This window comes from Arvicanthis niloticus, chromosome 29, assembly GCF_011762505.2.
Source record: "Arvicanthis niloticus isolate mArvNil1 chromosome 29, mArvNil1.pat.X, whole genome shotgun sequence".
Classification (NCBI taxonomy): Eukaryota; Metazoa; Chordata; class Mammalia; order Rodentia; family Muridae; genus Arvicanthis; species Arvicanthis niloticus.
In genome coordinates this window covers 3,111,257-3,132,955 of record NC_133437.1, presented here as the reverse complement: position 1 = coordinate 3,132,955, position 21,699 = coordinate 3,111,257, and the positions used below count along the sequence as shown (strand labels likewise).

General features: G+C 38.4%; 1 protein-coding gene and 1 pseudogene across 9 annotated transcripts in view; both read right to left on the bottom strand.

Moving 5' to 3' along the window:
- The window catches only part of Mctp1 (multiple C2 and transmembrane domain containing 1), a 550,355-nt gene that overhangs the window by 271,104 nt on the left and 257,552 nt on the right, over nucleotides 1–21,699 (bottom strand). The gene's annotated exons all lie outside the window — the stretch shown is intronic.
- On the bottom strand, nucleotides 12,535–13,588 carry LOC143440340 (L-lactate dehydrogenase A chain pseudogene; annotated as a pseudogene).

The window sequence follows — 21,699 nt, the reverse complement described above, 5'->3', positions numbered from 1 at the left end:
GCACAGATATGTTAAGTGAAATAAGCCAGGCAGGCCTTAAAAGACAAACACTGCATGCTCTTCCGTGTAAACTCTAACAAAGCCCATCATACAAAGTTGAGACTTATTAAGGTTACCAGAGATTACAAATAGCAGTAGGGTGGGGCATGAGAAAAGACTGGTCAGTGGGCACTGCGGTAGAAATACAAGAAGTTCTGGCCAGCTACTTCACTGTAGGGAGAATGCAGACATCACAGTACCACAGTACTACCTCAAGCCAGAAGAAAGGGTTTTGAGATGTTTACCATAACGAAATGATGAATGTTGGGCTAGTGAGATGGTCAGCAGTTATAAGCACTTACTGTCCTAACTGAGGACCTGGGTTTGATTCTCAGTGCCCACATGGTGGATACCAACTACCCATAATTCCAGTTTCTGGCAACTCAATGCCTCTCTGACCTCCTCAAGCACAAGCACACATGTGGTATAAATACATGCATGCAGGCAAAACACTCATATACATGAAATTGTTAAAAATATGAAAACGTTTTTAAAATAATAAAACTTTATAATAAATATACATATCATAATTATTATACAATGTAATGTGTCCTATTAATATGAACATCTTGTTTTTATATAACAGTTAAAATAAAAGTTTAATGCATAGAGTCCCTATCTCCCATTCTCTGTGAAAAATAAAACCTCAACTTAAATGAATGCCAATGAGACAGATGGTCTACCCTCTTGGGCCAATCTTCCCTAAAGTTCTATGGTTTATTTTCACCAACTCACTGGGGCATTAAAATTCTCCTGTCTTTGTCTCAGTGGAAATGAACTCAGTTTATCTGCCCTATTGTAAAAGTATCAGTCCTTATTGTAATAGTCTTGAATAAAATGTTCCTCACTCTTTTTAAGAAATCTTTATGTATGTTTTCCCCTCACCAAGCCACAGTGTGGTATAATTTATGCATATTGCTCCAGATGGTCAAAGATGTGGGATCTGTCTGTCTGTCTGTCTGTCTGTCTGTCTTCATATGCAATATCCTTGCAATCCGTTTTGTATAATCAGATTTTGCTTTTGACTTGCACATGAGAGTAAATAGACCAAGCCTTGATTTTAGTGAATAGGGATATGAAGACTAGGTTTCTTCTTGTGCCTCCACCATCATCGCCATGAGAAAAACATAGCTGGTCAGAGTCCTATGGGGTACCGGAGCCTAAAGCATTCTAGTATCTTAGTCTAAAGCAGACTGCTGAGTTAACCCACAGTCCACAAATAAACATTAAATGCCTGCTCCTGCACATAAGTGATGCTCTGTGCTTATCCATAACTATGTTGACTTACAAAAACCTCAGGGTTATGTGCTGGCTTCCACACATGGGTTTCCTTGAGTATGTGGCCTCCGTTCTAGAGTGAGTTCTAATTATAGCTAAAGTCTCAGTATGATAGCTGTATCTAGTCCTGCTGAGGATGTGGACAGATGGAAGTCACTGTGTTCTGCTGATGGAAGGACAAAATGTTTTAGCAATTTTAGAAGTAAATATCTAGGAGTCTTAGGCATTTTCTCTGTCTCATGACTCAGCAATTCCTTTTCTGAGTAATTTTCCTTTTTAATTTTTATTATGAGTGTACACATGTGCACAGAGGGCAGTGGATAACTTTAAGCAGGAAGAGTTCTCTTCTACCACCTGTGTCTCAGAGATCAAATTCAGGTAGAAGCTTCATGGCAAGAAACTTCTCCTACTGAATGATCTTGTGAGCCCTATTTCAGGTGACTCTGATTTGGCTACAAAAGGAGTAACAAATTTGTTGTGTAAACTATGCCAGTGTCTGTCTGTCTATCTATCTATCTATCTATCTATCTATCTATCTATCTATCTATCACCTGTCTTTATGTCTATCTATCTGTCTATCTATCTATCTATCTATCTATTACCTGTCTTTCTCTCTATCTGTCTATCTGTCTGTCTGTCTATCTATGTATCTATCTATCTATCTATCTATCTATGTATCTATAACCTGTCTTTCTGTCTTTTTGTCTGTCTATCTATCTATCTATCTATCTATCTAATTATTTATTTTGATGAGTGACAAAATATTTGAAAAATTAGGTGATTATTACTCATTGCTTTTATCTATATTTAAGAACAAATAGATTGTCTATAGATAGATAGATAGATAGATAGATAGATAGATAGATAGATAGATAGATATAGTCCCTGTAACTAGTTGGTTACAAGACTATATTCAAGTTCTTTACAAATATTTTCATTGGAGCAATATGCATCATCCCTAGAGTACTTATACTTATAATATTATAAATATTCATGATATTATACCATTGTAAGGACTAATGACAAGAATGACCATATATTTTAAGTATAAGTACAATCTTGTTCAATATTTCTGGTCTGTACTTGATTGAATCAATAATACAACTAGCATATACAATGGCATCAGAAGTCAACTGTGGAGGGTAGGCTTGAAGTCAGGCTGGGGTTCAAATTAAAAATCTTCTTGCTAGCTAATACTTGTCTTGACTCCCTCAGCCTTAGTAAGACGGAAATAAGGTAGCCTAACTGAGAAGGCTTCTAAGAGAATTAAGTAGACTATAATACAAACTGAGTACTTAAAATAGTGCCTTAATATCTAACTTATGATAAGCACTCAATAAATGATAGTTGTTACTAGTATTATTTAATGAACACCAATACTAATAATAGCCTTATATTTATTGTAAAATGGAAGTCAATGTCTTCATTTTTTTTACCTTTATTTTGGCATTGTCCCTAGTGCAAAGCAGTAAGAATTTTAATACCCAAAATTCTGTTCTTTAAGTATGTAGTAAAAGGATTAAGAAACCACTGTATCTTTGCAGAGTGTTCACTGGAGGCAGAAGCTGGGAGGGTAAGTTAGAAGAGAAGTAAACAGCCTACAGAAATCCCACAGCAAGCCAACGCATCCGTTTGATATGCGTTCAGAGTCCTACAATCTCCCAGTAGCTCATATGCTCAACTTGTCCTGTCCTTTCTATAGATCCCTCCGCCTTCCTCCAAACTCAAATTCTTTGCTCTAAATATACAGGCACCACCCATGTTGAATGTCTACTGGACTTCTAATGATCTTAGTAGTTCAATTTTGAACTCCCTTTCATTCTACAGAACTGCAAAACTTGCAGCTTCTGACTTGGTGGTTTTTCTGAAAAAAAGCCTTTGCCATAACTTGGCTACACGATGCCTCTAATAACTTGTTTGCAGAAGCCAGCGTGCCCATCACTCCTGTCCCTGCCTTCAGTCCTGTATCACCCTCTTCTGAGTTCCTCCGCTGGGAAGAGTGCTTCCCAGTGCTCTTTGCTAGATCTCATTTCGGGAGTGTTTTCTTCATGTACTTCATGTTTCCTTGCATCCTCATGGCTCCAATCTCAAATATGTCATAGTGGCTATCACATTTATAGTTGGAATCTCTTTTCCTGCTATCTTTGTCCATCTCTGCCTGCATTTTAAATAGAGAAGCCAATGCTAAATGTCCAAAACTTAGCTCTTAATTTTCTTTTCCATCTTTTCTGGGCTTCTCCATTTTACTCAATGCCTTTATTATTGTTGTTATTGTAATAATCATCATCGTTATAGTCGTTGTCACTGCTATTGGAAATTTCTCAAGTGTATAATTGAAAACCATTCTTAAAATCTCCACTTCATTATATGGCTTCCTGTTCAGTATCTCTACTTCTGGCTCCACAAAGAAAACCTGATTAATTTTTTTGAAACTATACCATGATCTCATCTCTTTTGATTACCCTCTGGTTGAATAGTCATGAAGGATTCTGCTACAGCAGTTAAGTGACCTTCTCATATCTACTGTGATATAGTTTCTCCATTAAAGGTCAACCCCGACTGATCTTTAAAACTACTAACAGCTCTTTCAAACTTTGATTAACATATCTCAACTGCTTTCGGTTCTCTCCCTGTTGCTGCAACAGAACACACTTAAACTACATAGCTCATGAACACAGAAACTGATCTCAAACTTCTCTAAAGAGAACCCACATCTAGTCACCAGTGTTTCAGCATCTGGAGCTATCAGATCCACACATGTCAAATCACGTGGCAGATCAAGGCATCTCCTTGTGCTTCTTCTGTAAAGGTTCTAATATTACTTAGGAAACTCCCCCTGATCAAGTATCCATCTTTCCATTCTCCTTTTCACTAGAGTAAGGTCTTAACATTTGAATTTTGAAGAGCACAGGATACTCATATCATAGCAATCTCACAGGAAGATCTGTGAAGCAGTCTGTAGGAAAAGCACCACGTCTGTAGCATCATCTCAGGCTTCTTAGCATGTTCCAACGGCCTTATTACTACAAAATACTTCTATGTAGCCCAGAACTCAATGTGCAGCTGAGGAGGACTCTGGACTTCTGATAATCCTAAACTCCAGGTCCCAAGTGCAGGGATTACAGGTGTGCACTATCTCTTCTGTGCACCTGTGGGGGGGGGTGTGGTGTGTGTGTGTGTGTGCGCGCACACACACGCGCGTGCCCATAAGCTTACCTCCTTCAAGGCCTTCAACTTCCTCTCCTCTTTTCTCTTTGCCTGACTGATGCTTTCTGATTCTTCAAATTCATTTAAGAAATACCTTCCTCAATGTCCCAGCTGAATGAAGTTTCAATTCACATGTGTTATGGAAGATAAATCTGTATGTCCACATTTCTAATTTGAATATCTTCTTGGTTACTGTGTGCTTTTTTGCCATTGGATAAAGTCCATATGAGGGCCAGGATTGTGCTGCATGACAGTGTCTGGGGAAAAATTGATACTCCAACATTTATTTCTCTGTATTTTTAATTTTAGCATTTGCCAATATATTTAACCATTTGAAAAATATAAAATTTATCCCACACTTGAGAATGTAATGTATGATATATAAAACTCAACAGACCACAAAACATCACCATTATCCTCAAGCCCATGACATATCCACCACTTTCCAAAGCTTGCTCCAGTCCAGTTTCTATGATTATTTGTGGTAAAGACATATAAAATAATTTTTCCTTTCCTTGAAGCATTTAAAAATACAAAACAGTATGCTTAGCGACAAGCACTGTGCTGTGTACAGTTCCGCCGTGTACAGTTACGAAGTGTACAGTTCCGCCGTGTACAGTTACGAAGTGTACAGTTCCGCCGTGTACAGTTACGAAGTGTACAGTTACACTGTGTACAGTTCCGCTGTGTACAATTAATCTCAGCAACTATTGAATATCGCTTCGTCATCCCCTGATAATGACCATAATGTAGTCAACCGTTAAGTGATTGACAGGCATTAATCAATCAATCACTTGTGATTTCAGTATGCAGAATGGGGGAATCTTATTCTCTCCAACTCAGTGCAGTAAAACCTTCATACACAGGGCGCTCATCATCTATGTTTGGAAGTCTAGTATGAGGCTCAACGCAGCAAAACACTGTTAGTGGTATCAACAGCTACTATAGTTTTCAGATAAACTCTACAGTCAAGCACATGTAGAACATGATGCTTTAGAAGAAAGTGTCATGTCCCAGTCTGTAAGGCTTGGGCCCCTTATGATCTGTGCTGTCAAAAAGGGGAGTGATAGGAGTTAATTTTTCTGGGATGCATCTTTTGGAACTTACAATTACTGGATAACTCTTGAGAAAATGAAAGCTTGTTCAGTCTTATAATGGATTTTTACAGGACGTGGGAAGTTATTTTCTACAGACTTTCCAGCTATTAAGTCTTCTTGCATTTTGGAATTTCAAGTAATTCCAAGCTAATAATTGACAGTAAGCCCAAAGAAGGGATACGATAGTGAAGAAGGAAGAGGAGGAAGAGGAGGAGGAGGAGGAGGAAGAGGAGGAGGAAGAGGAGGAGGAGGAGGAAGGGCAGGGGAAGGAAGAGTAGAAAAAAGTAATGAAAACAATAATAATAATAATAATAATAATAATAATAATAATAATAAATAGTGTATTTTACATCTCAAAAAAAATGACTAAAGCCCATTATTTTGGTGTAATATTTCATTAAACCACAAGGTGGCAGTCATAGTTACCAAATTCGTGTCCAGTCTGCTTCCGTTGTTAAAACCAACTCAGTGTGGCTATACTTCATGCCTCTGAATTCCAAGCTTTTTCTAGCAAGATATGCTTGATTATTATCATCTGTATCAAAAGCATCATTAAAATAGCTTACGGTGATGACAAAGTGACAGTGGCAGAGAATATGGAGACTAAATCCAGACTGCCTTTCCTATTATATCCAATAGCACACTGCTGTCAGAACTTCTGTTTCAGGATTTGCTTTTAGAAACATTAATTTTATTTTAAAATTATAAATATATGATTTAAAAATTGTAGAGTAGTCTAGACCTAGAAAATGCCTATTGCCTCTTTCTGAACTCCATGATCCATTTTTTTAAAGACAATCAACAGTTTCTATGCTTTCTCATTATAAAGAAAAGTTTACACACCCCTGTCCTTTTAAAATCCAGAACACTGATGAAAACTACAATATTTTAAAAATTATTTACATTTAAAGTAGCTTAACACAAAATTAACTTGCTCTGAGAGGACCCACATCTACATAGCAATAAAATCACCATGCACAAGAAGGCAAATTCTCTTCCCTGAAAACAGTATTTAAAGGCATTTAAATTTTAAACAGCATCTAATCACAACAGCTTTGGCTTTCATTCTCAGGGACTAATTAGATTTCTGGTTAACAAGTTTAAATCATTATTATTCCAAACTTTGTATGTAATAAACTATAAATAGCTCCTCGTACTCTGGGGACCCATAAAGATTTAATGATGCCATGCCCACTTGAACATCACGCAGCTCACTCTCTGCCTAGCACATGAGTGATGGAAAGGGTGGGAAAGAAAAGGGGGAAGGAGAGTTCAGGAGTAGAAACCTACATTCCCATCTTCTAGAAGGTATCCAGTCTTATTACACTTCAAACAGTTTGTTATCTTTATCACCCAAACACATTGGAAAATGTGTGCTTGTATAAGTGGGGCTTCACACCTGAAAGAGGCTATACAAACAGTGACACTCAAACGCTCATGGTAGCAGACGGGTTTAGATGCATTCCTTTTCATCAGTGATTGTTGCAGTTTCTAAAATATTCAATTTATGTGCCAATTCATCACCTCCACATCCTGTTTCCTTCATGTGGTCTTTGGAGAGGATGATTCCTGACACTAGCAATGCATGGACAGGCTAAATAAGTGAATACACTGAAGCCTAAAGACGTGCTATTTAATGACAGAAGATTTCAGGTAGTAAAAATGAACAGAAAAATGGCACATTAACTTTTTCTAAAGACTTGCTTATTTTTATTTTACATGTATAAGGGCTTGCCTCCATGTGAGTATACTATATTCTAGCAAGAACCTTGCAGAGCCCTAGGATGTCAGAGCCCCTGGACCACTAGTAACAGACAGTTGTGAGCCACCATGTGGATGCTGGGCACCAAACTCAGGTCATGTGCAAGAGTATCCAGTGCTCTGAACCTCTGAGCTATCTCTGCAATTCTGATATTAGCATTTTTGAGGAACATGAATATTGCCAAGACTTAAAATTTAAAAGTATAGAGATCACTATGAGATAAATTAGACATTGTACTATAATACAATACAGTAGATATGTGCCTGGCTTGTATGCTTACTGTAAATATAAAGGTTATATATGTCTTTTATCTGGGAACTAAGTGGTGAAAGGTGGGAAAGGAACCCTAGATTGGGATTTCTATAACAAAATGTCTACAACATAGCAGTGCCTCATTGGGGCAAAAACTCCCTTTAAAAAATTTAAATTAATTTCGGATTCCCAAACAAAAAACATGTGCTCCCTTTTAAGATGAAGATAAAAGAAAAATTGGTTTCTTAGCCATGAAGGTTTTTCCCCCCAATCTACTTGGGTTCCAAACTAGGGAAAATGTGTGCTAATTTGACATGCATAATTCTGGGGTTCATAAACTAAGACACAGCTACGCACACTCCTAAACCGAACCAAACAACACAACAAGTGTCGGGTTTGGATTCAAGCCTGGGGTCTGCTGAAATCCTGCTCTATCCTGCCTTAGAGATACAGCTTAATCGTACAGACGCTAAAAGCCCCTGCTATGCAATGAAACAAAGTCCTACTGCTCAGAGGGCAAAAGCAAGTCTGCATGCCTCCCATAATCAAAAAGTTATAGAAAATTAATATGTCAACTCTACCTGAAGCAACTGATTTCTTTCAACACGAGCTTTATGGAAATACTGGGACTGTTTTGGCCTAACACATGACACATATATGTCAGCTTGAAAATAGGCTTATATGGTAAATAGAATTGAAATGAAGTTAACATTTTTTAAAAAGGACATTAATTTAATTTATATAAAGAAGAGGGGGATATAAGTCTATTTATCCTCAGAAATATTAATCTCAAAGGAAGGGAGAAATAAATAGAAATTTATATAAATGTTTTTAAGGATAGAAAGTAAAAATAAATAAAAAATTGATATAAATGTTTTAAGGATACAGGGATGAATAAATAAATCCAGGCCTTCAATCTTACTGCTTCAAAGGCAATGACAGTTAGGTTTCTTATGAGTCTAAAGCCAGTCTAATCTATAAACAAATGCAGGCCACCTCAGGCTACACATTAAAACTCTATCTCGATAAATAATAATTGTTGTTAAGTGTTTTAAGTATTTTAATTATTAAAATAATGGTGGCTATAACTTCAGTAGTTATAATGGCATTACAAACCTTCTATTTGAGAGGTCAAGATAGAGCAGACCTAAATAAAAAAGAGGCTGCTAAATTGATCAGTCTATACTTCTGATGACTTCGATTTGCTGGCCAAGAACGTGCTATTTTCAGAGAGAGGCTCTGTATTTGTGTTAACAGAAAAAGAAAGGCTCTGGATTCCTTCCAAAGTAATAAGGAGCATAGAGAGAAATGTTGTGGGTTGTTCTAATGCTGTTTGAGCAGTGGAGGAGAAAGGTAGGATGTGAGGTCTTTGACATGGATGCAGGGAGAGAGAGGAGAATGAGAAGGGAAGGAGAAGGGGAAAGAAGAGAAGGAGAAAGCCATGATGGAGCAGAACCATGTGGCCAGGAGAAACCACTAATAGCAAAGGGTCTTATAGCTGAAAAATAAATTAGTATAGTGCTAGATCTGCCTAATCTAGGCACACACCTTATAATTATAATAACTGGATTGTGTGTTTTTATATGGGTTTATTGGGGTTGGAAATTCTGGCAACAAAAAAGACACCCCCCCCGTCCCCCGGTGAAAATCTTGGCTGCAGATAGGAAGAAAAAAATACAAAAGACCAAACAGGACAGGTAACATGAACTGGCTGAGACATAAAAATGTTTTTAGCCAAAACTTGAGTTATACATAACTCAATGAATCTTGTCGACTACATTGTCCTTAAAATTCATCATGCCATCCTTTCATATAGCATGAAGATTTACATGCAATTTGGTTATTGACTAAACTCACCTGCTCAGACAAGGAGCAAACCATTCATCCTTAACTGAGCTGCACGCCTTGCACATTCCATACAAATATCTTTATGAAACTAATTATAGGTTGTAAGGTTTATATATTACAGAATAAAGCACCAAGAGTACAGCCCTGACAAGATTTTCCCCCGGGAGGCTAAAATGACTGGCTGTTCCACCATCCTGCCTGATGCTGCCTCTACTAATGCTGTTTCCAGAGACTTGCTTTCAGAAGGGCTTCAGAAAGGGCCACTAATCCCCAACAACCTCAGTTCATGCACCATTTTCCAATCAGGACTTCAGTTAAGCCCTAAACTTTCTCAACTTGGACAGAAAAATAATGCCAGCTTGCTTTATTTTGATTTAACCATTTTTCCAATTTCCTTTTGGGCCCCAAACAGAAATTCTTCTTCTCAATTCAGCAGAAAGCAATTATAAGATAAACCATTATTCTAATTCCTTAAATTGTGATGGATGGTTTGGGTTATTTTATAAATTATAGATATGTTGTCATTTTAAGAGATAATTTACAAATATAAAAATTATAGATTTGGCCATAGAGAAATAGAGAGCATAGACTCAGGGCGTTCTATCTTTCCTTTCCTCTCTTTCCTAGGTAAAGAGAAGAGGGTTAAAAAGAAAAAAGGGGATATAATAATGATACAAGAAATTAGACATGTAAGGATGGGTTACTAAATCTACCATTAAACGAAAGCATTTTATAGTCATAATCTTATATTGATAGAGGTCTTTATATTTTGATGCAGAATTAAGGTTATATTTTGTATACTGATATAGTTTTAAGGTTTTTGTTGGTGTAAATCTTGTATATTGATGCAATATTTAAGATTAATTTTGTTACTCTTACATAGGTATTGTGCCTCTGCAGCTCATTCGGAAAACAGGGCTTAGTCCCAGTCCTTTTATCATCTGCTATTATAAACTGTTTAGGATAATTGAATAATGCAAGTCATCAGTCAAACTCATAGTCATGTTACATACTGGACTGGATTATCACAGAAATATACATCCTGGGTTGTAACAATAATGGGTAGCTGGAGACAGTCATTCTTTACTTGTTCAGATATGCTGTGAATATATAAATATATACGGTCTTCAAAAGACTCAAAGATCCAAAGAATATGGCATTTACGGTTCTTTCATTATTAAAAGGTCTTTTGACTATGGAACATGTCTGCTCCTAACACATCAATACTCAAATTCCACATCAAAGAAGATGCGCATTAATACCTGCACGAGCAGACGCTTCAACTGTGGCAAGCTGGCCACTGGGCAAGAAATGCCCTAACTTTATCTGCAGACAAAATGCTGTCCAAAAACATACACAAACAACAAACAAATAAAAAACAAAACAACAACAATAACAACAACAGATGCACGATAATTAACTGCTAAGATCTGCCAAGACAGAGTAAGCTAGTTCTTTATAATTCCTGCTTCACTTAAGGTGTGTCAGATGATCTGGGCCAGAAGGCTGAAGGCAGATGCTCCAGCATTATGGGAAATACTGGGGACTGTCCAGGTAGTCAGCTGTCTCTGCCAATTGTCTGCCAAATTTTGGAAGCTGCATTCCTGCACATCTTGCATACTCAAATATTTATTTCTTTTCAAATTTCTGATGGAGTTGATGAGATAGTTATGATCTCACAGTGAAACAAGTTTTTTGGGGGGTTTTCAAAAGATGCTGTAGGTCTAAAGATGATTTTAAGACGGTAATACAAGGTAAAATGGAAAAGGATTTAGGTGTAGAATTGTAAACTCATTAAATTAGGATAGGTGATAACACACTTTATCTAAATTGCCAAATAAAATGGACTGGCCTGTTAAGTGTATATCATACCTTATTATTTTCATAGTTGCCATGATTGTATTCATTTCATGTCTGAGAGAAAATGAGCATTTTACTGGACTAAAAAAAGGAGAAATGTTGCAGGTTGGTCTTTTACTGTTACTGTGATGCTAAGTGTGGCATCTAAGATAAGAGAGTCTGCACACAGACCCAAGAGACCTATGTGACCTTGTCCCCAACTTATTTCTCATTAATGAATAAAGATGCTGATAGCCAATAGCTGGGAAGAAGAGACAAACAGAGTTTAGGGTTCCTGGGCTTGAGGGTTGGAGGATACCACGATGGAGAGAAGAAGGTAAGGGATGGTGGAGACGTTGCCATGGGTTGGTGAGTCATGCAAACATGGCCCATACCACTGGCCAATTGGAGTTAAGAGCAGCCCAGATGAAACATAGTAAGTAATAACTTGAGGTTGTCAATAGGAGAAGCATAGAGGGTAGAGACCGGCCCAGCTCTTGTGCTGTTTAAGGCTTATTGCAAATATAAAAGTTATGTGTCTTTTATCCAGGAATTTAATGGTCAAAGGTAGGGTAGAAATCCCAGATTGGGATTAAAATTTTTTATAACAATTATCATTAAAATACTTTTAAAAACTTGTTTCTAAAATTCATTACCCTTTCTCCTTTTGGAGTAAATAATGCACGCAGTTGGCTTTTTTGTTTTGGTTTTTTGTTTTTCACTGTTCTAGGTTTATTTGGTGTTTTGTTGGCATGACACTTGAGTGGTTGGTTCCATCATCCATATGCAGACCTTACATTTTCACATAATATTGCAATGTACATTACAGACATATATAATACATAAAACATCCTGTAGGACACTTAGGCACAAGATATGCATAATGGACTTACACACTGGAGCCAGGTTATGACTAACTGGGAACTCGTTGGCCGAGGCATGTTTGGTGAGAGTGCGCATGGCAGCAACGCAGCAGGCTCACAGGGCTATCGAAGCCTGCACACAGTTGGCAGTGTGTCTTGGAGACAGTGGGACTCTCACACTAACCAGGTTATCACTACACAAGTACCACTTGGCAGCAGAGTAGAGCTGTGGGAACTGAGATTTTATTTCCCCCAGACCACCTCAACACAATTGTACTAAACACAGCTCAGATGACAAGTGTGTCGTCTCCATAGAAACCCTGCGGCAGCCTGGACAGTGAGATGCTAGGACACTGGAAAGACTTTAGAACTGCAGCTTCTTCTGGATTCCCCAGAGGGTATCTGCACTCTTCTTCAGGCGGGGCCTCTTCCTCAGGAGTCAGTGTCACCTTCACAACATCCGAGATTCCATTTTATCCCAGGCTATGTGGGACACGGAGGAAGACATCAACATTGATTCCATAGAGACCCTTAATCATGGTGGAAACGAGATGCTCCCGCCTAAGGTTCTTCATTATGCTCTCGGCCAAGTCTGCCACAGAGACGCCAATGGCCCAGGACGTGTAACCTTTCAGCTTGATCACCTCATATGCACTGTCAACCACCTGCTTGTGAACATCCTTCCACTGCTCCTTGTCTGCATCAGTGCCCAGTTCTGGGTTCAGAGACTTCAGGGAGACGCCAGCAATGTTCACACCGCTCCACACAGGCACACTGAAGTAGCCATGCTCTCCCAGGACCCACCCGTGACAGCTCAGCGCGTAAACTCCCAGCCTTTTTCCCATCAGGTCACGGAACCGAGCTGAAGCCAGACTGCAACCACTTCCAATAACTTGGCTTTTGGGAAAGCCATTGATTTTCCAAGCCACGTAGGTCAACATATCCACGGGATTTGAGACAACAAGCAGCTTGCAGTGTGGACTGTACTTCACAATGTTGGGAATGATGAACTTGAAGATGTTCACGTTTCCCTGGACCAGATTGAGCTGGCTCTCTCCCTCTTGCTGACAGCCCCCACTGTGATAATGACCAGCTTGGAGTTCACAGTTACAGAATAGTCTTTGCTAGAGACAATTTTTGGTGGTCTAAGAAAAAGGCTGCCATGCTGGAGGTCCATCATCTCTCCCTTTAGCTTGTCTTCTATGACATCAACAAGGGCAAGCTCATCTGCCAAGTCCTTCATTAAGATACTGATAGCACAAGCCATGCCAACAGCACCAACCCCAACAACTGTAATCTTGTTCTGGGGGTGGGGATGGGGCTGTTCTTCCTTAAGAAGATTTACAATCAGCTGGTCCTTGAGGGTTGTCATCTTGGACTTTGAATCTTTTGAGACCGCTAGTGCACAAAGGGGGGTGGGGTGGGGGGGGGATGGGCACGTAGCATCAGCGTGGCCTGGGCTCGGCGACAAGTGGCTCCAGCCTTGTTTTTGTTTTTTAATTGGGGAGAGTATTATTTGTCAAACATGTTCATCTTGGAAATATCATCAAACCTCTACTAAAAATAAGTTAACTCTTAGAAGACAAGCAAAACTTGACAAGAAATATTTATTTCTTAAATTTCCAACAAAATGTTTTGAGAGATTAGATATTTCTTGTGTCACACAGACTCATTCTTTATGGGTGTTTCTTTTCTTTCTTTCTTTCTTTCTTTCTTTCTTTCTTTTCTTTTCTTTTCTTTTCTTTTAAAATTTATTTATTTGTTTGTTTGTTTATTTATTTATTTATTATGCAAGTACACTGTCACTGTCTTCGGACACACCAGAAAAAGGGCATCAGATCTCAATTACAGATGGTTGTGAGCCACCATGTGATTCCTGGTAATTGAACTCAGGACATCTGGAAGAGCAGTCAGTCCTTTTAACCGCTGAGCCACCTCTCCAGCTCGGATGTTTCCATAATATAATTATGTACTCAGGGTTTTTGATTCATACTCTCTAGTTTACAAACTTAGTGGAATCACTAGTTCTGTTACTATGTTTTCCACAGAATAAAATGCAATTCCTAACATACAAGATAAAAATGGTTTGAGACAGAAAAAGCCTGAGCCTAAAGTCTTCTCCAGCCAACCAGAATGCCTGCTTGAGAAACAAACTTGTATTCCTCTTCAGTCATTAAGTATTAGGGGATCTGCTCATGCTCACAATTCAGCTTACCATAATCATTGTATATTCTTAAGCACTGTGGGTTCGAATTATTATAATACTTGATAATGGGCCTGCATCCTTCGACTGTAATTCATACAATACTTTTTGAATACATCCTTAGTATCATAACCTCTTAATCCTTCTCCAGATTATTCTAAGTATCTCTTCAAATAAATTCTCTAAAAGCTACTAGGATCATTTACAACACACTCAAGCCAAGATACTTTACTCTTTTGGACTGGACTTTCCTCTGTCTCCCATATCCAGAAGTACTTGTGTGGGCACACTCAGGTCCCATAACTCTAGCTCAGAGTCAGTTTTCATAATTTATTTTTATCTTATGTGCATTGGTGTTTTGCTTCCCTCTATGCCTGCATGAGGGAGTCAGAAACCCTGGAATTGGAGTTACAGAGAGCTGTGAGCTGCCATGTGGGTGCTGGGAATTGAACCCAGGTTCTCTGGAAGAACAGGCAGTGCTCTTAACCACTGAACCACCTCTTCAGCCCCAGAGTCCGTTTTCAAAGCTTCCCTCTGTCCAAGAAATTTTGCCCAAACAGCATTGCATGTGTACTGTTTTATATATCTACTGTAAGGGCTTCCAGTCTTAATTCAAAGCCCATTCCACAGTTTTTTTTTTTTTTAATTTCAGAACTACATTGATGAGTTTTATCAGGATACATGATCAACTTATCACAACCTGGTGTGGCCTTGGGTTCAATCTCCAGTAGTTAAAAAGCAAAACTGAGTTTTGTTACTAGAGGCTTTGCTTATACTCATAATCCTGTTTGAACTTTCAGTTCATTTATTAAAACTGTTGTAAAGCAGCTTTTCACAAGGCCACACATGGGCACTGAGGTTCTATCTTACAAACAGTAAAGGTAGAATCAAAGTTTAAAAAGGAAAAAAGGAGTTGAAAAGATCCGGACATGGTCCTTTCACCCAGTCCTTTCTGCTGGGACAAACTGCTAGTCAGTCTGTTCCCCTGAAGACACCATATCCTTCCTGAGCCATCCCAGAAGATCCTGCTCTCAGAGCAGTCAGACAACTGACACCACAGCCTGAGGCATCTCAGATCTGCTGCACAGAGGGCAACTGAGCAACTGATCACCAGTTTGTCTGTTCCCCTGAGGATACCACAGCTTGAAGGCATCCCTGGGGCTCCTGTGTACACAGAGCAATTGGGAAACAGACACCACAGTCTGAAGACTTCCTGGAGGCGCTATAGCATTCAGGGTAACTGACCTGACAGACTGAAAGCCTCCCTGGAGTTCTGTTGCACACAGGGAAACAGAAACCACAGTCCATAGGGCTCCTGGAGAACATCTTCACACAGGACAACAGCTTGACTGCTCCTCTGAAGACTCAACAGTCTGAAGGCCTCCCAGGAGATCTGCTGCAGCCAGGGCAACAGATCAGCAGCTTCTCTGCCTCTTTGAAGAGCACCCAGTTGGAAGACCCCATGAGTGGTCTGCTACAGCCAGGGCTGCAGGGCTACTGGGAGACCTGAAGCAACACAGGAACAAAAGAGCCAGACTCCAGACAGAGTCACCCAGACCAGCAAACATCAGGGGTAACCAGATGGCAAGAGGCAAGTGCAAGACCATAAGCAAAAGAAGCCAATATACGTGGGCATCATCAGAACCCAATTCTCCCACCACAGCTAGCCCTGAATATAGCAACACACCTGAAAATTAGGAAGCTGACATAAAATTCTATCTCATGAAGATAATAGAGTCCTTTAACGAGGATATAAATAACTCACGGAAAGAAATACAGGAAAACATAGATAAACAGGTAGAAGCCCTTAAAGAGGAAACAAATAAATCCCCTAACGAAATACAAGAAACACAATCAAAAAGGTGAAGGAATTGAATAAAGCAGTCCAAGACCTAAAAGTGGAAGTGGAAGCAGAAACATGCATGTTCTCATGCAAAAGAAAAGAAGTCAACATTTTTAATGTTTAATGCTTTATTACTGTTGTTTTATGTAAACCAAAGCCCATAAGGACATGCTTCTGCACTGTTTTCTAAAATTTTAGGGACTTTGGTTCTGCATAAACATTAAAATCTGGCAATTTCATACCTGTATACAATGCTATGAACAGGTTTACCCCAGTTGCCCTCTCTTACCTGCCTCCCACTCCTGACTGCTTCATTTTTCTCAGCTAGACACTTCTTATTTTGTGGTCAAGCTTTATCCTATGCCATACTTTAAAAAAAAAAAAAAAAAAGACTAAAACTGACCCAAGACTTAGGCTCTCAAGACTGAGACTAAGCTGTCTGGGAAAGAAGATAAAAAGCATTGCAATCCTGGCCCTGGCAATGTTGTCCTGGATATAGCACAGAAAATAAAAGTCAAAATACACAAGTGGAACTACATTAAACTGAACCATTTTCTGTACCACAAGAGATACAATGAATAGAATAAAAAGTCTACAGAATTGAAGAAGACACCTTTTGTTGTGGTGCGAATGCATAATGTGAGTTTTACTTCCTTACAAAATTTCTAAGTTTGTATACATTCTCATTAATTATTGATACATTACAGTACAGTATATGCAACACATTCTGATTAAAAAACCAAATTTTTTCTGCCCAGCCTTGGAACACAGTTGTTACTCTTCTCTGACATTTGTAAACTATATATCAGATAAGGAGGAAACATTTTAAGAAATAAGGAATTTCCACCAGTTGGTGACAACCACTAACAATGCTATATTTTAACCAGCTAAATATTTAAATAGAAATATTTCCAAATAAGACACACAAATATGTAAAGATATATACCAACTCAAACATGATTAAACATCGGAAAACCATAAATCTAAAGCACAATGAAGAACTACATTACCAGGATCAGGAGAGCTACCAACAACTATTGGCTGAAACCCTAGAACTTCGAGGGCAGGAATGAAGACAGTGAAGTACTGTGGAAAACAACATAAAGGCAACAAAAAAGACATAGGAAGAAGAAGAAAGGAAAGAGGAGGGAGAGAAGCAAGAGGAGACAATATAAAAATATGGCCTAACAATCTCATTTGGAATAACTGGCAATGAGTAATTGAAGAAATATCAACCCATGGTCAATGCAGTACTACATGCCATAGCCAAGACATGAAAACAACCCAGGTGAAAGGTGAGTGGAGAAAGAAACGTGGCATGTATTTGCAATACTATATTATTTAGTTTTTTACAGGAAACATGGAAGCATGTTTCCACACACTTCATGAATATGAGATAGTTATTGTTAAGTAACGTCACTGAATCAGAGAGGAGTACAACTGTGTCCCAAGGCTGGGCAGCAGAAGCTTGGATTTTTAATCAGAATGTGTGGCATATACTGTACTGTAGTGTGTCAATAATTAATGAGAATGTATACAAACTTAGAAATTTGGTAAGGAAGTAAAACTCACATTAGGCATTCGCACCACAACAAAAGGTGTCAAAGTGAAGGAACACTGGATGTGTTGTTCAGCACATGGAAGCTTCCTCAGTTGTTGACTACACAGACTTAGCTCAGTCAACTCTTGACCTCACACTGGTAGTTGGAAATACAAAAGCTTCCCAACTCTGAAAAGAGAGACATCTATAACATTCAGACATTGTCTTGAGGGACACGACTAAAGAGTAACTTTATATAGGGTGAGGTAGCTGCCAAAGAGGAGAGTGGACAGAGGGGCTCTTCCCAAGTAGTGCTGGCACTCCAGGGTTGTTATGGATACGGAACTGCTCTAACACCTCTATCTTCAATGTTCTCATGTTCACTGGTGAGACAGCAGGCATACTTGTAATCCACAAGGCTATAGTTAACTTGACAAAGAATTTCTTTCTAAAAGAATCTATACACACCCCAGGCCAAGGCTCAGTAATAACACTCAAGAGGGGTGAAAAGATCTCAGCTGTTGGGAGAAAACTTTGGCGAAAGAGTATCTTCTGTACATGTTAGAGTGATAGATCATGAACCCACTGAAGCTGTACAGGGCCTGATAGATTGGGAAAGGCTCATAAGACCCTGTGGTGGTCTAAATGAGATATTCCTTACAGCCTCAAGCATTTTAAAAGTTGGTCCTCAGCTGTTTGTCAGTCACAGGCAGGTAAGTGGAATAGATTCAGTCATTATTTTATATCATTCAGAATTGGATGGAAAAAAAATTCACATGCCCTTACTACAAAGAAATGATAAATGTTTGAGACAACAGGAGGTGGGCGAAACCAACCAACCCTAGCTTCTTTTTACAACTATGGATCAAAACTGGCCTCCTTTCTCCCAACATAGACTGCACAGGCAAGAGCAGGATGAAGTCTTTCTTCTGCTCAATCTCTTACTCACAGGGTTTCTGTGCTTTGTTGTTTATAGTCACCAAAACTAAGTCAAAATAGATTTCCCTGTTCTGTGAAAAAGCAAAGGAAACACTTAAATTCTTTAAAAAAGAAACTTTGTTAATATTTAGTTTTAAAACTTCTTTCAAGACCAATTTTTAAAATATCTAAAGTGGTCAAGTTTATTTAAATAACTTCTTTACTGAAATTATGATTTCGAGGGCTTAAAATCATGCGTAGCTTGTCATTGGAATTCATCACATTTAGAGCAGTATTGAGATGACTTTCAGATAGACCGCTGGTTATTTCATGTACTTTAATAAGAATATCAAAATTAAAAGTCCAATTATGTGTATTACTCATCCTTGCATTCAGCAAAAGTTAATACTGCCTGAATAATCATATAGAAACAAAAAGATCTAAAAAATTAAAATAAAGATTTCAGCTATTAAACTCAGTGGTATGTGACAGATGGCTACATAAATTATAGATGCAGCATGAATCCTTCCAGATCATCATTTCAAAATTAAATCCAATATTTGCTAGCACATATGCTAAATGCTGTGGTATACCTTGATTCTGGATACTCCGAGCTAGAGTATATGTTTATGTAGCTAATCTACTTCCTATGCATCTTTAGAGTTTTGAAAAGGTAACTAGTCACCCTTGCAAATATGTGTCGCCTAAATATACCCAAACATTAGTACAAGTATACACCTGAGTTTCTAATAATGAATGCTATATACTGACATACCTAGTGCTTTCCAAGGAGGAAATTCTTAACAATTCACTTCTCCAAATCAGCAATTAAAGAGAGGGTCATTTGTGAAGATTCTTGTTGCTGTTTTACATAGTAATAATCATATCTCAGTAATAATCTAGGACAGTTCCCTCCCCTCCAGGATCTTCATATATATTTTTTCTGTCTTTTTTTTTTTTTGAGGAAAGTCATTGCACCTGGAATAAAAGATCTTATTGTTCAGATTTGCATTCCCCTGATGATAAGAGATATAGAGCCCATCTACCTTTAAGAAATATCTATTTAGATAATTGTCCATTTTAAAACCAGATTGTTGACTGCTGGGTTATTTGAGTTCCTTATGCTCCCAGTATTAGCCATTTGCTGGATAGCAACCTGCAAGTATTTTTTCCATTTTGTAATTTACCTATTTCTTTTGGAGACTGTTTGTTTGTGGTGTAAAAGCGTATGGTTAGATACAATCTCATTTGTCAATTTCTGTTAATAATTGTGCTTTGAAGGTCATATAAAAATATTTTCCAAGACCTGTGTTTTGAAGCATTTCCTCCAAAAGAAAGGAAACAAATATGTCCAAGAAGTGTCTCAAATTCCACATCTATCAAAGAATTATTTCTAGGACATACAATCAGAGACAGAGAAACAAATACTGTGTATTGTTGTGAGATATTTAATCACACTGTAAACCCTGAGATTGTATTATTTACTGAAAAAAACCTGTTTCTAGTTGTGATGTGGTGCAGTCTATGGCACACACCTTTAATCCTTCTGGCTGTAATACAGGTGTGCCTTTAGGATACACCTTTAATCCCAAACAATAAAGGTGAAGTTAGTTTGCAGAAGGAAGCACCCATGTTTGGAAGTGATGTTCAATTGAGTGGCAGACAAAGTGATGAATCAGAAAAAGATCGGACAGGATATTCCTGACTCTCATGGGAAGAGAGAGGAAGAGGAAGCTACTTAAGAGAAAACAGAACACACACACACACACACACACACACACACACACACACACACACACGTGTGTGTGCGTGTGTGTGTGTGTGTGTGTGTGAGAGAGAGAGAGAGAGAGAGAGAGAGAGAGAGAGAGAGAGAGGAAGAAGCAGGTAGTTTTACCAGGATAGTTGTACAAAGACAGGTTGAAGAGAGAATAAGCTAGACACAGGTGAAGACAGAACTAGCTCGAGAGTGAGGAGGAGCCAGAAGATCAGAAAAGATTGCCCAAGTTAGTATAAGATCAAGCAGACCAATTCAGTAAGAAGCTGAGAGAAGTCAGATTAAATTAGTTAGCTTGGAGAGGAGTTTGAGTCAGAACATCTGAGTCACATCAGCCAGTTACAGCTCAAAAAGAACAAGAAAGGGTTAGCTTATTCAATAGTAAGTCTCAGAGGCTGAAAACATTCTAGACCTAAATTAGATTGTTCAAAGGCGAGAATCTTCCAGTACTATGCCTAGGTTAGTAGATGGAGAAAGTAAGCTTCGGTAGCCACAATTACTTCAGTGGAATAAAAGTAACATTTATAGCATATTAATACTTACATGTGGGAGTTAAAGAAGATGGTATCATAGAAGCAGAATATAGAATAATTGTCAGCAGAAGTTGTCATACGGAGATAGCAGATGGATTAAGGACAGTTGATAGGTACAAAGGTATGATTAAATAGGATGAGTTCTCTAACATTTTATATAGTAAGGAAGCTATGATGAATAGTGTCTAATTTTATATTTAAGATGAGCTAATAGAAAAGACTTTGAATGTTCCCAGTATAAAACTGTGATAGGATTGGGAGTGTATTTCAAGAGCAGACTGCTTGTCTAACATGCATATTTGATCATTAAACTCATTAAGAAACCTGAAAAACAAGTGAGATAATCATTTGAATGAAAATGTACTAGTTACATTCCTAATTGGTGTGGTGGGCTGAGGTTTAAGGGCTATGTTCAATCGCATGAGGGAAGTTATGGTGGCAAGCTCTACATCTAGGGAAAGGAGTTTAGGGAAGAGGCTGTTGTTACATCTGGAAGTTTGGGAAACTGAAAGTAGGGCCAGGATGCAACACAAGGCAGACTCTCATGACCTGTTTCCTCCTATGAGCCTCCTGTTTCCCCAACCCCTTCAATGTTCTACATCATGGCAAAAAAGCACCAGTATCTGGGACTGAATAGTCAAACACAGAAGCCTGTAGATATAGTCAAAGGTTATATACATTTTATAATCAAGAAAGAAGACAA